This window comes from Lolium rigidum, chromosome 1 (genome assembly GCF_022539505.1).
Source record: "Lolium rigidum isolate FL_2022 chromosome 1, APGP_CSIRO_Lrig_0.1, whole genome shotgun sequence".
Taxonomy (NCBI): domain Eukaryota; kingdom Viridiplantae; phylum Streptophyta; class Magnoliopsida; order Poales; family Poaceae; genus Lolium; species Lolium rigidum.
The window spans coordinates 35,160,194-35,178,638 of record NC_061508.1 but is presented as its reverse complement, the minus strand read 5'-3'; the positions used below and the strand labels follow the sequence as shown (position 1 = coordinate 35,178,638).

Sequence of the window (18,445 nt, the reverse complement as noted above, 5' to 3'; positions counted from 1 at the left end):
GAAAGCTAAGCTACAACCTTATATTCTGAAACAAATGCCAAAAATCTATAGGCACTATAGAAAGGAACGGAGGGAGTATCATTTAGTGTTCTAGTTCCTCCTAGCACTAATTCATTTTTTTAGACTGATTCTTTTGGCCCCACAATGTATACGCATATACGATGAAATCTAGTATATATTGGCTAGTATGTGAGGTTAAGTGGGTGGAATGGCATCTGTCAATGATAGACAAAGCGGTACTGGTGTTTTTCCAAAGTTGAAAGCTGCGGTGGCATTTCTCAAATAATCAAAAATTACAGTGTTATCTATCCAATTAACCCATGTAAAAGGCTCGTTCATCTATGGAATTTTCCGTTGTAAGAAATCTCAGTGAATGTTTTCGACCTAGAACAAGCAGTACTTGTGGATCTTTTTTTAAGAAAACAGCAGGACTTTGCTGCAAATTATTAATTACCAACAACAATTATATCGTTTATCAGTTGTGTTAAAATATAACTAGAGGCCTCATCAATCCGTTATGAGAATTTCTCTCTAAAAATCAAGAAAATTGAGATTATGAAGAAACTCCACATAGTCAATGTACCAGAAAAAAGTCAAATTATTCAGATCTCGCAAACATTGGTCTCACACGTAGATCAAGTCAAGAAACTCGGAAAGTGTCTTTGACACATGGGCACCAATGCTCTCCTCACTTTTAGATTTTTGAAAATTTTAAAATCTCACGTTTCTAAGTCTTAAAAAATTATGAAGTTAAATATATAGATAGATATATACGGGTGGGGTGTATGCAAAAAGTCCCGTTAAAAAATACTTTGTACTTTGAACAATATAAAAAAGACAAATTTCTGACATTTAATGGAAGTAAATTAGTATTACAATAGTGTATCCTTTTATTAGAAATTTGTTTTTTCTGTATCTCCCAAAATTTAAATCATTTATTACCGGGACTTTTTGCATACACTTCTCATGAACATATCTATCTACATATTTAACGTCACAATTTTTGAAAACATAAAAGAGTGAGTATTTAAAATTTTCAAAAACCTGATAGTGGACGGAGCAGTGACACCCATGTGCACCAAATTCCTGTCCCAAGAAACTTCACCTAAATCTAGGCGCAGGGCTTGAGAAAAATTCAACCAACTACAAATGTCTGGATTACATGCTCGTGACATGAGGGAAGTGCATCGTGGATCCAAGAGAGGAAGACGTGTAGTGAGGCCAGATCTAGCAACTAGATTTAGATGTGCGCCTTGGCGTACAACCCCGTAAAATTCATGACAATGTACATTCTATATAACAACGATAAATTAACCACCAACATGATAATACACTCATGTTTCACAAAACGATGTCGCTACACAGCAAACCAAGTACCAGACAGGTGAGCAATTCCATAGATAGATACATAGGTAGGACTATTGGGTACTTCGGAAGTTGTAGCAGAAAACAAACACATAAATATACAAGTAGATGCAAAATGCCGAGGAGCTACGTGGCAGCGTGCAACCAAAACTAAAATATATTAAAAAGGCTAAGATCTACGCCTTATGCTTTTTTACTATGATAGTGGGCTCTACCAGATTTAGAGGAGCACCTTCACGCGGCCCCCCTCTTTCATACAGATGAACGTTATGTTATATATAAACTTTCTATTAAGCTTAGAGAAAACAGAGGCAAGAACAATATAAAATCATTATTTGAGTAGAAGAACTTATATACAACCAACTATTCATTTTGGTTATACAGAGGTGGCCTTTTTACACAAAAAAAGGTTTTTGTTGGTCTCGCTTTCTCCTTAATCTTAGCTTCATATTTGGTTGCTCTGGTGGGAACCAAAATTCCAAAGTGATATTTATTTGGCCTGCCAAGTGATAAAGCTTCTCATTTCCTGTCAAAGTGATATTTGTAGACTATACAAAAGCTTCTAAATTTGTCTTACCATCTTATTTCATAGCTCCTGCTGGATTGAATATAATTGACCGCCTGTCAGCGCACATGTTTAGTGTGCAAAAAATTCACCTCTTCAAACTCAACTTAGGTGCTGACTAAAGCACATCTTCAGACTCACTCAATCCGAGGCAGCGATTCCTGGAGCAAGGCTTTCCAGATCAGATGATAACAGTCTTACCATCGCTATACAAAATGTGAGAGGATATTTAGATTGAATAAAGTAACTCTTCATAGATGAACTAACACGTGAAGATCAAATCCGTGAAAACGTATCTAGGTCCAGTTGTTTCAAAACAGAGCATATAATGCATAGAGGAAGGATAGATCGGAGGTGGTGTAAAGCTAAGAAATAACACTACCTATTAGAGAAACATTCACAATAATAGCATGCAGCAGCCCACGCCATGAAACAATGAAACTAAAATACATAAAGTTAGATGGCATATATTTCATAAGCACCTGTTTGTGGTTTCTCCATCTCATCAAGTTAGATAGCAACAAAAATCAAACTATATTTCTGGTAAACCAAAGAGAAATTTGTAAATCAGCAACGAATTTGTTTCTCTAGCTCATCAAATAAGACAACAACGAAATCAAAGAGAAATCACAGCAGTCTACAGGAATTTTTTTTGCTTCAGTTAAAATATAAAAACTAACCAATTGGAGGAGCTCATATGACCTTTGAGGCATCTTAGCTTGTCCCTGAAGCAGAAAATTAATCCTTGCCCTATAGAACAATTATTTCATCTGAAACAGAAGGAAAACCTCAAAACCTCAATACCACATATCACTCATTTGCTTCTTGTTTAAGTACTATATGAACATGAATTGGAGCAGTACTGAATAGAAATTGGTTTTAGCCATGAAAACCAACGGAAGGTTAAGTAAGCAGGTAGGAAAAACTGCTAAGATGTAACTGTAATGCAAAAAAAAATAGTGACTTTCCCACTTGCAAACAACTATATATATTAACCATGCCAAAAATCTATTATGAGTAAGCGGTAAGTGTAGAACAAAATAGGCACAAACAATAGCACTCTTCCAAATAGGCTTGAGGTACCCGTGTTTATTGTGTATCCATTTGTAAACATCGATAATAAGCAAGCAATAAATTAAAAGTGAATAACTATTCATTTCAAAAATTATCAGTTGACGAAGAGGAGGAAAAGAACATAACATATCATGTGTCTTATATCAGTCTATCGCTTTCCCTCTCAGGGTACCTAATCAGATGTGAAGTCAGGACACAACCCGGCCAAAAGGATGGGGGGCTGAGCCCTAATCTCAACGCCATGCATCGCCATAGAGCCCGCCACTTTATTACAGGCCCGAGGTCATGCATTACAAAATACTTAAAATAGAGAAGTTTAACGAAATTCGAAATTTAATATCCCTAAAAATAGCACTATTGCTTGCTTCCCTTGATCGCTTGCACCAAAAGTTGTGAGTCAGTTTCGACGTGAACACGAGAAATACACCAGATTTTGAGCTTCAAACAGTGATTGCAGGTAGGCCTCTGCCTCAGTGTGGAGAACGTCCTGCACATGCTCCATATGGCCAGCACCTGAACTGGCCACAACTCCGAGCTCATCCGTAAAGACCAAACCCCTGCCACCAGACGCACTGGCTGGGTCCATGCTCCCATTAATATCTATCTTCAGAACATCGTTTACCGGTGGCTTCCACTTGATCTCATAGCACATTGTTTCAGATCATCCACAATACACACAAGGCTGCACTTGTGAAATAGATGGCCACCATCTTCATTGAATCTGGAGCACATGGGGCATAAAGGATCGATCTCAATGCCTCTGTGAGCTAACGGGCTGTTGTACATGCATTTATACTACATGCTACCGTCCTAGGAGCAGGTATTTAGTGTGAATTTGCTAAAAAAAGGTATTTAGTGTGAAAAAAAGATCAGAGTATGCTTTAGTCAGTCTTCATCAGGTTTGAGCACCGGTTTCAAACTCTCAAAGTCTCAGTTATAACTCTTTTTCCGCCAATCTCAATAGTAAGGTTCAGAGCTTGAATGCATTCCTTTAATTATAACTCTTGCAGAAAACAAGCACACATGTACAACGTACACAAGGATTGAGCTTTCTTATGTACTTCATGGTGGCCTAGTGCAGTACAGTGCGTGTTCTTAAGTGATAGAAGTTTGAAGAGGTAGTAAGTTAGATGAGAAGGCGATGGTTGTCCGGCTTGCCAGATGATAAGGCTAAATCAGCATCAGGTCGTGATCTCTGAAGGGAGTAGGGCAAAAGCAGGTTGCTGGATTATCCACGGAAAAAATTTACTATCCCACGCTGCATTAGCAAGCATATTTCCATAGGATTTAGCCTTGAGACTCAAAACGACTCTACAAAAGGCTAACAGAACTTTTATGATCTAGAATCACCTATTTCTCATAGACTGATCCTAAAATTCTTGTTCAGATCTTGCAAGTCAATAAGATGCTACAGCGAAGTGCAAACTGTTACACTAAATGAAAAGGGAGGTTCTCATCTTAAAAGGAAGTACTCCTGTCTAATGTAAATAATTCGTGCAAGTAAAGCATTCACTCTTGCATGTATTTCAAGGTCGAGAGGCACTATTTGGCACATAGCAGGTTGGTAGACAAATCAAGATCTGCTAATGGTGTAAAACCTGCTTCCTTAGTTGTACAATGTACACAAAATCAATTTAGAAACCAGAGAGGTCAAAGAAGCAGGGACATGGGAAATAATCCAAGAGATGATGCATTTGCATCTGACTACAATTTAGACTTGGCACCATCATACACGACATCAATTAACAACCACTTGTAAATAATGTAAGGTTGATTCGTCCTAGAAGGCCTAATAGAAGTACCAGGATGCAAGGCATAACATAATTAGTGGAGAAAACAAAATAGCCACTGGGCTAGCAGAACATGCCATAATCTGATAATGAACACTATACAGGGATACTCCACTAACAACCTAGAAAACCAATAGCCAAGCACACATTTTTTTTCTTGAATAAATGACAAGGATAACATCCCAGGAAAAAGTAGAGCACCGATGATGTGCACACATGCAAACCAAAGCACAGAATAAAAAATGGAGCAAAAGTAACATGATTAGGACAATGTTCCAGCATTCATAAGCTAAGGAGTCAGCTGAAGCCTCTTTCGATCACAACGTACATAAATCTTTATCCTTAAAAGTTCATCCAAGCTTTAACTATTATTATGAGTCTCCACCACATTTTGATCTGAAAAATCTGAAAAATCTTAAAAATGCACCAACGTAGAGAACATGAAAAAGGATAGATAACTTACATGAACATATTTAAGTATTCACTCAGCCAAAATGGTTTACACAACGGATTTTCGATAGAGAGCTTAATATTACAGCAAGAAATAAAAAAGATATTTTTCACACGAATACTACAATATGCAGTACTGAACATCACTAGAGAATCCATTAAAAGGGCCAGCAGCAATAACTTAGCTAGGATGCTCACTGATCCTGATGCATGCACAAAAGAAAGTTCAGTAGAATCACACTTTTGGAATAAATAGGAGCAGCACCAGATTTCTGAATCTAAAAGTCATCAGGTTCAGTCTATATAGGGTATGTATACTTCGCATGTGTGGAAGGTGAATCCTGTCATCCTGTAGATAAGGGTGAAAATGAGTTCAGGGAAGATATCAACGGATCAACCATAAATTCCGAAAACTTGCACAACAACACAATAGGTTCGTTTTGCCTGTACCAAAACTTATACCACAGACATCTTATAATCTGATAAATAGACATACACACAAAATGTAATGAAAGTGCAATCAATTATAAATGTGCAATGGTATTGTTTCCGAACAAATCCAGACTTGACCTCAACAGTAACAAAATAACATATCACATAAACAACGAGTTACATACAAGAAATTTGATTGGAGAAAAGTATTGTTAATCACATCTCAAAAAGTCAAATCTTCATTTTCACCAGCAGTTTAGTGCACAAGAAGCGCTAAGCAAATGCAACATTGTCTCAAATGCTTTCTACTATCCATGAAGCATTCAATGACTGAAATGTATCCTTTTAGTTTTTGACTGTGTGTAAATCTTATTTAAAACTTCTAGAGAATTATATTCTCCTTCAGAATGTAGCATCAATCGAACATAAGCTTTCTTCATTTGGATTATGAGCAAAAAAATCTGCATGCTGAATCAAACATCACTTGTCAACTGTTCACCCGTGTAGACCCGTTACATGCAAGGGGATTTATCATTAAAGTACTTATTCTCTGTTCTAGTCAATAGTCATTACTGACAGTCACACACGGAGATACTTATCGTAGGTTTCTAAACTGGTAGCACATATGCCAGCCCATCATATTTTAAAAGATGATCAGAAAGCTAGGAATCTGAAGGAAAAACAGGGGAAAATTTGGAAAAAACTCTAGGCCAATGTCAAGAATAGCCTTGGAATTTATCGCCTAGATACAAATCACAATCCTTCCCAAGTGCTTACTACACTGTTTACTACACTGTTTTCCCAATCACGTAGTAGGAATATTTCAGTACGTTTTATTTTTCCATGCTGACAGTTTACTACACTGTTTTTCCAAATCCCACGCATGATGACCGCATCCTGTTACTTCCAATTACATTGTTCTTTCCTCAAATATATTAATCTCAAACAATGGGTTATCATAATTATGTGCTTCACACAATCAACGAAACTCACTGGATTTTGATATTCAAGCCTACAATGTATTAAACCTATAACTCAAAGGAGACGCAAAGTGGATCATACCGACCGTCTTACTATTAATAGATTCTTGCTGTAGTGAACAAACAAAAACAACAATAATCATGCTAGTGCAAATTACTCCTGATCATGCATCACTAAAATATATAACCACGTCCATTAGAACACCCTGAGTTACCCAGAGAACCAATAAAATGCAAACCCGTCAGCTCATCACGAAAGAAAGCTAATGAAAAGAGAAATTAAACCAGGTTACATGTACACTGGATATAGACACTTAAATTGGATAGCTTACACTGAAATACAACCTTTTAAAGGCAGAACCACAGCAAGGCATAATGCAATTGGTAGCAGTTATAAAGTATTACCATTAATGAATGGCCGAGATGACTGTGAGGTTTGGAACGATATGGCAGTCAAAATATACCCAGATTAGTGAGCGCATTCCCCTGCACCATCTCTGAGTTGCTTTGGGCTGCAATTTTTCATATTAAACAGGAAATTAGTGAGCACATTCCCCTGCACCAAATTAAATATGACCGTCTCCTCAAAAACACTAGAAACAACTCTAGTTATATGTACGGAAACAGAACTATTGTTTTATTCACATTCACATATCAATTTTATTTAGAGAAAATAGATCTAAAGAGGCAGAGCATGTGCAGATAGCATCTTTTCAAGTAATGAAGCTATACACACACAAAAATCATGTTTTGTATTTCAGAAGTTCCAATAGGGAGCTCATTCCCCTTCTAGTAGGTGTGTTTTCCAGTTAGTGCCCTCTTTATTCAATTCTATCCTCACTTCACATTGAATATTTTTTGTTTTGATCTGACTGATTACAAAAGGTGAGAGAAGAAACTAAGATAGTGACATTCAACTAACTAAACCATTGTGTTTCGAAGATAAACAACCTACATGAGCCGTAAAAGTCATATATCACACAAATTTCCAGAGAAAAGAGAAGGAACTCACCGCGTTGTCAACAAAATTAGCAAGCCTGCTGGCAATCTCCATATCTTAATTTGGGGAAGGGTAAACTGAGGGCACACAATGGGACTATTGGTTCAGCCACCAAGACCACCAGCGCTCGCAGAAGTTGGTGGCTATGCCACGACTGCTATTGTTATCGCTAATGCCATGCTGATGTGCATGCCTTGAAGAGAGGCTTCATCTCTCCAGGTATCACAACAGATATATGTATATATATTTCCATATAAACATATCATAGACAGGGAGAAGTCATCCGTGAAGTATGAGATCAACCTACACCAAATGAACCTGCATAAATGAGCACACCAAAGAATCAACTTAGGCCATGTATGAAGTTAAAGATGAACATTATCTATAGTTTGTAGAGGATCCATCAGAATTAGCTTTAAATGCAATTTTTGAAGCTAAAACATAGCATTAACCATTGAGCGTTAGGTGTAAAACAACCAACCATTTATGTTTTTAAAAAGATCCTGCATGTATATAGCAGAGAGAATTTACAACAAAATTAGATGTAAACTTTTAACAAATATAAAATGTTCTGCAGTAAAGGTAAACAGTCCTCAAACTTGCATGGATAATCTTATGTAAAGGGAGTGTCTAATCATCATCTAGCTGAAAATGCAATTCGGCATAAGTCAGATTTTGACTACAGTAGTACTCATTAACTCAGTTTTCTCCCGCTTCCATCCTCATTCCAATCAGTCCGGGAGATGGAAAAAACCAATCCATTCATTACACTTGAGTCCGGTTTTCTGTCACAGTTATTTCAATCGCTACTTCCTTTCAGTTAATCAATTCCCGCCTTCTAACCGAGTCATTATTTCTACATTCTGGCTATTTTGGGCATTACATACGAACAACAAAAAATGGGCCTCCTATTTCTGGGCCTGTCTACGAACTACAACCACGTCAGCATCTCTCTTCTTTCTCCCCATGCAAAGACACACTGGAACCAGAGACGACGACCACCAAAATAGGGAAACGAGACAGAGATCATTAGAGAAACAAAAGAGAGAGATCCAAATATGTGCACCAAACTGCAGAACTTCTCATCACATGTTCTTCACCTCTGCACACCTCCTTTCCAGTGCATCTATCTGCATAACTCTTGATCTAGAAATGTAGCCCTCTGTTAATTGTTTTTACATAGAAATGGTCGATAGTATTATGAAAAAACATAGAAAAACCATCATGATTAAGTGAAATAAAGCCCATAGCACAACATCTTAGCACTAATGAGTAAAAAATATAGAAGGTTGCAGTCATTTCTGAAAATAGGCTACCTAATGAGCAAAATGCAGGTAGTCTTGTACTAAAAATTACACTGAATACTAAGATCACTACTCACACCGAATCAGATTTACACTAAGAAAAAAAGGAGACTACATGATAACCTAAAAACTACAATACAAACAAACTGAGAAATAGACTACAACTCTAGAATGCATAGACAACCTTAGGTGACTAATAGACTGCAACTCTGGAATTAGCTCTACCTAGCAGTTCTGTGAGGCAAAGTTCCAGCTGCGTACGTGTTTCATCAAGTATGAGATCATTTATGAACCGTGAAACTGTAACAAGCCCGCTCATGTGCTGGCCGGATTAGGTGGAGGTGGAGGTCAAAACTATTACCAGGTTTGGTTAGATAACCCCCCCCCCCCCTCCCCCCTGCTGTTGTAATTCGTGTTTTGTTCAGCGACTCTGCCGATGAAAGGTAATGAAATCTGAGCGTTCTACACCCGAAAAAAACTTGGCCGTGTGGTGTACCCGTCATTTTCTGTTAGGTCCAAACTTCTACAGTATTGTACAGCAACTCGTGGAATTAGCTTCCAGTACCCATGGTGACGACCTGCGAATAAAGTGAAGAGTTAAATAAAGAAGAAGAATTAAAGAGATAGATATAGAATAATTTAAGAGTATTGGTTCCTAGAGCTTCAGTGCAAGGCCAATTGGACTTGTTCGCTGGATGTTACATCTGGAAGAATGTATGAATCATGGCCCTATCAGTGACCGATCCTGATCCTGGCAGAAGAAATTTCTAAGCAAGCTAAAAAATGAAAAGGGGGCATGTACTTCACCAATACTACAGACTAAAAAAGTGCGCGGAACTGCGATACTAACAAAGCTACTTACTAACAAAATAAAAGTGAGCAAAACAAATACTAAGATAATTGAAGCTTATTGACACTGACGATAAGAAATACTTAATTATGATGAATCAGACATATGGGCAGCTAGGTAAGTACCATTGTACCATTGTAGCACATACAAGAAAAATAATTTTTAGTGTTAAGAATAAGAGATACTTTGTTCGAACAAAGATTGAAAATTACATCCGAAGTTGAGCAGAATGAGCAAAAGCAACAAAATAAAAACTGAATGAGCACAACCTGGGAGTCCTCTTCTACCCCTGCAGCAACATCTCCTGCTACACTGAAGAAATGAAGCAAACAAACATCATAATTCACCATCCGCAAAAAACAAATGGACCGAGCTCAGGAAGGCCGGAGGGTTGAGGGTGAGGGAGGAATAACAAAAATATTGAAATAATAAACAAGTACTAAGGCTGAAGGAAGACTCAAAGAGACTAAAGAGAGAGTGAAAGAAGAACAGAGAAAATTAAAGAGCTACAGAGAATGCGCAAAATAAGATGAGACTGGGTAACTCTACCCTAGCTCGATCTTCAGGTGTGGCGTCCTAGAAATGGCCATGGTTGTCATCATCTTCTTCTGCGTAGTCGAGGGAGCACACCGTGAACGTGAAGTAGTAATTATAAAACCAAGAAAGAAACTGAGATAATGAAGAAGGAAAGATTGAGCAAATAAAAATATAGAAAGTAATGAAATGACAGAGGTGAACTGGAGAAGGAAGGACTGAGCAAAGAGGAATCAAATAGAGAAGATAAATAATGGAGAATGAAGAAAAAGCTCGACATAGACAAAGATGAACTGAAGAAAGAGACATAGATGAACTGAAGAAGAAAGGACTAAGCAAAGAGGAATGAACAAAAATGAGACAACTCAGAGAATCAAAGAATGAAGAGAAATAACAAAACTCAGAAAATATGAGAGAATCAAAGCTAAAAAATGAGAACGAAGACTAAGACTGAAAAACCGAATGCCTGAGTTAATGATAATTTATAGAAAGACTAATATCTGAAGAATACGTAAAACTGAAGATAAGACTGATAGAAGACTGACTGAGCAAACAAGACTGACGATACGCGATAAGCAATAGAAAAAAGATTGAGAAAATATTAACTGAGAGGCTAAGAATTCTAATACTAAGAGAAGAGTGACTGACCAAATAAGACCAATAATGGGATAAACTGAAGAAATAAGAGGTAAACTGAGAGGATGGGATACTAGAATAGTGACTGGTATGACTGAACAAATAATAGCTAAGAGACTAAGGGACTGAAGAAACTGAGCATAATGAGAAAAATGATAACTCAGGACTGGTAAAAGTGAAAACTAAACTTAGTGACAGAGGAAACTCCCACCGGCACGATGACCCATTACTCCAAGTGAGCGTGGATGCCCACCGACATGATCCTCGTAGAAGTCATAGGCTACCGCCTCAAGGTGTACCTGGTAGCCTTCAACAAATGATAAGTGGACTACGTCGCCGTGTTCCTCAGCATTGCTTGTAGTTCGAATACATCCCAAAGGGCACCTGGAGGATCCTCTTCAAAATCCTTGACAACACTGGCGATACACTTTAGAGGAAATTTACAGCTAACGGATGGATAAAATCAGATTTTGGTACTTCATCACTTAATGCTCTGGTTTGCTCGCGGCTCTCAACATTGGATTAGACACGGTCGGACACATCCCCCAAGTCAGCATAAACGTGATGGCGCTTCTTCACGGAATGCCTTGAATTATTGATGATACGAGGCCTGCAAAAAGTATAACAAATGCTAAAATAATGCCAACATGTAAATTCTTAAAACACATTGGCAACCTAGAGGAAAAAGGATATACAAGTAGATATAGTAGATCTACTATTACACCATGTCATCAACTATATATTTGAAGGGTATTTCGTGCACACATTCAGACAAAAATAACCTGACAAAAGAAAATCTAGCTGAAAAAATATAGAACTACGAGAAGAAGCAATATTCCATATGACAATAGCCATTACATTGAGACGACTCATCTATCAAAATCACAAAAAATTAACATTAAACCATGCCTTATCAGTCACAAATCATATTCCGCTTCTCCATATTCATAGAAGCCTTCCCATCACTCAACAATACAAAACACAAAAACAATGGTGCGGGGTGTGCACTGGAACTTTGAACTCCATCCCAGCTCTTGTATTGGATATCCATGAACTAATGATACTATGAGAGAAATAATCCATACATGCAAGATTGTATCAGACCAATGAATAACCATAAGGGGATTACATTTACCTTCATATATGCAAATACTGAATCAACGGTTCAAACCAAATCATCCAATGCACTATCAGAACTTCGGAACATTTGCTCACTAATAGCATATATCCCTATATCACATATGAACATATTTGCTCACAGCTCAATGTCAAATAAGTAATTATGTTCAGTTCATGAGGCAACAAGACAGAATAAACCACGAATTAAAGAATTAAAGTGATTACGTGTGACATGAAATGAAGTAACAACTTGCTTACCCATCAGAGTTTCTTCCTTCTGCTAGAACAGCACAAAAATCACCAACGAAACATACGGAAATCCCCTTAATACGTGACTCGCAAACCTGGATTGGACTTACTCATTTGCCCAAAAGTTAGATAAGAGTGGGACTGTAAATTATCTCATCCTGGCAACCATAATAAATGGGGAAATTTCAGCCAAAACACACCCCGCTCGCCTAGCACCTCGCAAAAGAGGAAATCTGACTCCCAGAATCAACCCCCCCCCCCCCTAGGTTCTCCCAGATCTGGATCCCCAAAATCAAACCTCCCCGCATGTTATCAAAAGCTCTAAAAACACGGAGCGACCATGGTGCCGAGCAGAAAAAAACTCGCCGGGAACTGAGGACGGCGAACTATCGACAAACTGGTGATGTACCCTGCCCGCCGGTGCCGGCAACTTCTCCGGCCTCCTCGATCCGTCGGTCTCCTCAGCGGTCTCTCCGACCTCCCCTAGCACTTCCTCTTTCAGTGGGCAGAGACACAGAGACGGTGTGGAAGAGAATGACGGCCCAAAGAAATGATCGGAAAGAAAAAACAGAGGAACCGGGTTGTCTCGGTCGAAAAAAAAAACAGAACAAGAACCAACCCTCGCGCGGGCGCATCGTGATTCATGTCAGATTCTGCGATTGAACGGCCATAGATCTGACTGATGGCGAATTGTAAAATCAGCTAGCTGAAATTTAGCAACAGTGTATGTAAAACCAACTACTTAAATGTTGGCTAGATAAATCCACAAGCATAAGCTACTTAATTGCAGTTCAGAGATTAAATGACAACCAACCTGAAAGCATAAGAGACTTTAAAGCTATATTTTCTTGCAGGGTGTACTAATTATAAACATGCAGCCTTGCAAAGACAGAAGAAAAGAACGACCATTCATTATATGGAAGAAAGCATACACATGTCTCTTGACATACCGATTATTTCTAAGCTCTAGTTTCTGTCATGGCGTGGCTGGCCCTCGAATCTGCAAGATTTTGTGGGAATCCCTAAATTCCTATTTGCAAACCTGCAACAAGACAGCACCAATATCACACTTAAATAAATCATAGTAAATCTGGATCTAAACAAAGGAAAAGTCATCAACAGAATAGCTGGAAGAAACTATTGGCTCTAGATTCGTTGTTTAAGTGCCAATGACTCCCACAAAAAATGAACTAAATAATTCCTAGAAAGAAAATACCAAGAAATATCCATGGTGGCTACATGGTACATCAGAGCCAAATCGACACAGCCAGAGGAGAGAAGAACGTGGTGGAGACAGAGGAGCTGTCCGCGGGGATGCCGCCGGCGATGCGCACGATGTAGATGGCGTGGTTCGTCATCTTCCCTGCGTGCTCCTTCATGTCGAGCCCCGCATCCTCAGCCATCAGCTCCACCTCCTCAACCATGGCGCACTCCCGTCGCCTCTCCCTGTTCCATCCATGGAAGAGACCAGCAAATTGGTGGCAGGGGAGGAGGGGATTGGGGAGATGGAGCGAGGGGATTGGGGAGAGGGGGCGTGGGGATTGGGGATTGGATGGGAGACGGGCACAAGGAGAACGAATGGAGGTGGCATGCGACCTAGCTCGCGATGGCATTGGCCGCGTGCGGGGATGGGGAGAGGCGGCTAGGCTAGAACAGGAGGACGAGGATATGGAGAGAGAGGAGAGGAGCACGTCGGGGGCGAGGGACAGAGTGCTCACCCACCGCAGACCAGTCCCCCCGCACCGCGCCCACGGCCCATCTCTTGGATCCTCATGCTCCTCTAGCGTCGCCGCCCGTGGTGGCGGCCTCCAGACCGACGGCGCCCTGGAGGGCTTCCTCCTCCGCCTCATCGGAGACGACCATGAGGGCCTCCACCGCTGCTGCTACTCCATGCTCACCCCGCCTCGGGTCTCCAGAGCTCGAGCTCCATGGAGGAGGATGGCCGACGAGGTGGGGATACAGGGCTTGGGAGGAGGAGAAGGTGGGTGGCGGCCAGGAAGGTGGAGCAGCGCCGCCGGGCACGGGGGAGGAGCACACATGGGGATTGGAAGGAGACTCGCGAGGGATGGGGCGCGGCGGCTGAGATTGGGTGAGTGTGCCTCTATGGTTTTCACCGTGGGTGTCCCGTGGAGATCCGATGGCTCACGTGGTCAGATCGATGTGAGTCCCCCTATGGGGGGCATCTAATTTTGATGCACGCCTCAGACAACAAAAGTGCACATATATAGTGGGTTAGCTCACGAAGCATAATTTATAAGGCTTACATCCACAAGATCACACGATCCAAAGTGGTATAATTTGTATGCTTCATGTGTTGACCAACTCGAATACAATCTTCGCTCTTAGTCTTGGTCAACTTTGTATCTCTTCATGCTCTTCATAATATCTTGTGGTACATAGAGAACTATTCATTTGATTGCATGCTGCAAATCTTAGTCAACCATAGCTCAACTCAGGAGACTATCATGACACCGGCTTAGAGCCAACTCTTGAATTGTTCTCTTGAAATCAAACACTCAAGATCTTGATGTCAATACCCAAGGTATATGTATATATTTATATTCATGGCATCCACACTTTTTTTTGAACATGAAGGTATATTAACAAAATGATCATAGTAGATGGTGGCTCTGCATAGTAGAGCAAGATACAGGTAAGTTAGGCTGCACAACCCAAATACAAATTGAGGACAACGCGTAGTGAAGATGCTCAAGACTACAGGAGGAGCCAAATAGCGATCGATCATCCGTCGACAACTCGGATCTGAGAGTGCCGCAACTGATGTCTCCAAGGGCCTCTGCACTCCATACCAGTTGATGCCCCGCGGGTGGCTCTTCCTGCAGTCTATCTGGCGTATGCACCTAAGGTAGGGGAGTGTTGAGATGAAGATACTAATGATCCCTCAGCAAGCTCAAACTCGGGTGTCCCTACTGTTGAATCTGAGGAACCGTAACAGAAGTGTTGTCGTCCACCACCGGCGGATCAACCCCAGCAACAGGGACAACTTATTCACCATGCACATCATCAATTAAATAAAACCTTGTGCATCGAAAGATTGAAATAAGTTCCTGCTCAATAAGGATATTCTCAATCTAGATGCAGCAAAGACCATGATCATCAGGGCATGCCCAATGCACTGCTCTAGAGGTACTGCTTCACACCTTTAATTAGGTTCGGGTGGTCCAAAGTAGGTTCGGATGAGGAGGCATCCCCCTCTTCAGGAAGTGGGATCTTAAGCCTTAAAAGCATGGTTTTTGGAGAGAGAAAGAGATACATTGTGTCATATTTTTGGGGTTCCTTCTCTCTTTTTTCTGACTAAAGTTGTAGCTTCCATTGGAGAGATAAAATTCACCATATTACTTCTGACAACTGTTTTACATGGAGCAGCTGTGTATGCCACTATTGCTCATGCCCTCATTGAGCTTCACCTCGCCAGTTGACATCACTATGGTGAATTCCAAAGTTTGCCTCTAAAGCCCCAAACTTAATCATGCAAACCTCATCATTGAGATTTCGGACCACCACCATGGTGGCAAAGAAACGCCGGTGAATCCGCGTATATATGACCAAACATTAGAAATAACACATCCCATTGTTCTAATTACTAATTGTCGTGATAGTGCAGCTGCTAGACATCCAGTTTGATTCCAGGAGAAAAATTCATATAACAATACCAAAACCTGGAAGTGCCAAATGGCAACCACATGAACAAGGGAGGCCAAGGAGACATCCTAGCAGTCTCCTTGCCGTGAGCAGCAGCAGTCACACAATCAATCCCACTGCAAAGATGTGCATACATATGAGCATCTAGCTGGTCATTGACAAATTGCAAACCTGACTTGAGCTTCCTAATTGCAGCCATATCAAAATCAACATTGGGAACCAACTGATGGAACAACACCGCTAGGATTTGTAGCATCACCACTGACGCACCGTTGTTCCTCCAGTTGATGAAGATGGGAAAGCCAACAACAGCGTCAAGCGGAAGGCTGCAGGCATCGTTGAACACGAAGATGTTGTCCCACTTTCCGATGAGGATCTTGTTGAGCAGGGGCATGGCTCCGCAGAAGCCAGCGCGGGGAGGCTTGAAGATGAACTTCCCCGGAAGGGGAAGCAGCAGGTCCCACCATAGAACACCCAACCTGAGTCCTTGACCGCCACCAAACGCCGTTGTCTTGTCCACCTCGACCAGGGCAAGGAGAGAATGGAGGAAGTATGACAACTCTAGATCTACTTTATTTGGTAGAAGAAAGAAAAGAAAAGAAAAGTCCTTACTAAGAGAACCCGGACCTCCCCCCCCCCCACACCGCTGGCCACCGACGATGAGAGGGAAGGCAGATCGATCGGGGGAGATCGGAGGAAGGCAAGGAAAGAACAGCACTGATGCCAGACGCCACATGGGCAAAAAAAATACATGAGGGCCCTGCGCCATCCCTGCTGCCAACACATCATCCACATTTGAAACCAACACATGGACTATAAGAAATACCTATGTATTCCTTCATATAAACTCAATGAAAATATTAGTGCATAAGGATTGTCATTAATTACCAAAAACACACTTAGGGGCAAAATACCCTTCCACCATGGTGGATGTGTTAGTCCGTTCTCAGATGTTTTTTTTACCGTGGGTGTACCTCTCTCTTTTCGAGCTTAATAAAATGACTCGCAAATCTCCTGCGGTTCTCGAAAAAAAATTAATTTTAAGTGGAGTTGGTTCTACTTGGCTTGTTTTTTATTTTTTACATTGGAATATTATTAGCTGGGCTTTGTTACTCATTAGCTTTGTAAAAATAAATTCTGCTAGCTGGTGCATCATACATAGTGATGTAGAGAGGCTGGAAAGTTGATAAAAACATGATTTCCAAGAAGAAAATGCAAATGGTAATCCATGTTTGTCTAGAAGATCGATAAAGTTATCAAAGCGGCCAGGAGACTCATAACCAAAGGATTCTTAGGTATTTAGAGCATCTCCACTGTCGCGCCCCAAATAAGCGCCGACGGTTGCATCAGCAACACACTATAGGGTGCTGAAGAAGATATGCCCTAGAGGCAATAATAAAGTGATTATTATTTATATCTCTATGTTTATGATAAATGTTTATATATCATGCTATAATTGTATTAACCGAAACATTAGTACATGTGTGATATGTAGACAACAAGAAGTCCCTAGTATGCCTCTTAAACTAGCTTGTTGATTAATGGATGATTAGTTTCATAATCATGAACATTGGATGTTATTAATAATAAGGTTATATCATTATATGAATGATGTAATGGACACACCCAATTAAGCGTAGCATAAGATCTCGTCATTAAGTTATTTGCTATAAGCTTTCGATACATAGTTACCTAGTCCTTATGACCATGAGATCATGTAAATCACTTATACCGGAAAGGTACTTTGATTACATCAAACGCCACCTGCGTAAATGGGTGGTTATAAAGGTGGGATTAAGTATCCGGAAAGTATGAGTTGAGGCATATGGATCAACGAGTGGGATTTGTCCATCCCGATGGCGGATAGATATACTCCGGGCCCTCTCGGTGGAATGTCGTCTAATGTCTTGCAAGCATATGAATAATTTCATAAGAGACCACATACCACAGGTACGAGTAAAGAGTACTTGTCGGAGACGAGGTTGAACAAGGTATGGAGTGATACCGAAGATCAAACCTCGGACAAGTAAAATATCGCGTGACAAAAGGAATTGGTATCGTATGTGAATGGTTCATTCGATCACTAAGTCATCGTTGAATATGTGGGAGCCATTATGGATCTCCGGATCCCGCTATTGGTTATTGGTCGGAGTGAGTACTCAACCATGTCCGCATAGTTCACGAACCGTAGGGTGACACACTTAAAGTTGGATGTTGAAATGGTAGTACTTGAATATGGAATGGAGTTGGAATATTTGTTCGGAGTCCCGGATGAGATCCCGAACATCACGAGGAGTTCCGGAATGGTCCGGAGAATAAGATTCATATATAGGATGTCATTTTATGTGAATTAAAATGTCGCGGAAGGTTCTATGGAAGGTTCTAGAAGGTTCTAGAAAATTCCGGAAGAAACCACCAAGGAAGGTGGAGTCCA

At 40.4% G+C, this 18,445-nt stretch overlaps 1 long non-coding RNA gene across 6 annotated transcripts; it reads right to left on the bottom strand.

Moving 5' to 3' along the window:
• Nucleotides 1–1,688: 1,688 nt before the first annotated feature.
• Nucleotides 1,689–13,894, bottom strand: LOC124685200. 6 transcript variants are annotated; one of them, XR_006997320.1, is made up of 8 exons: nucleotides 13,299–13,894; nucleotides 7,669–7,974; nucleotides 7,062–7,168; nucleotides 5,486–5,593; nucleotides 2,611–3,725; nucleotides 2,413–2,470; nucleotides 2,023–2,136; nucleotides 1,689–1,864 (listed from the first exon to the last, which is right to left on the bottom strand). It is a non-coding gene; the product is annotated as an uncharacterized LOC124685200 (long non-coding RNA). The 6 variants fall into 6 exon arrangements; XR_006997319.1 differs by having other exon boundaries at nucleotides 1,689–2,136; nucleotides 13,299–13,390; nucleotides 13,565–13,894; XR_006997318.1 differs by having other exon boundaries at nucleotides 1,689–2,136.
• Between the last annotated feature and the right edge of the window lie 4,551 nt (nucleotides 13,895–18,445).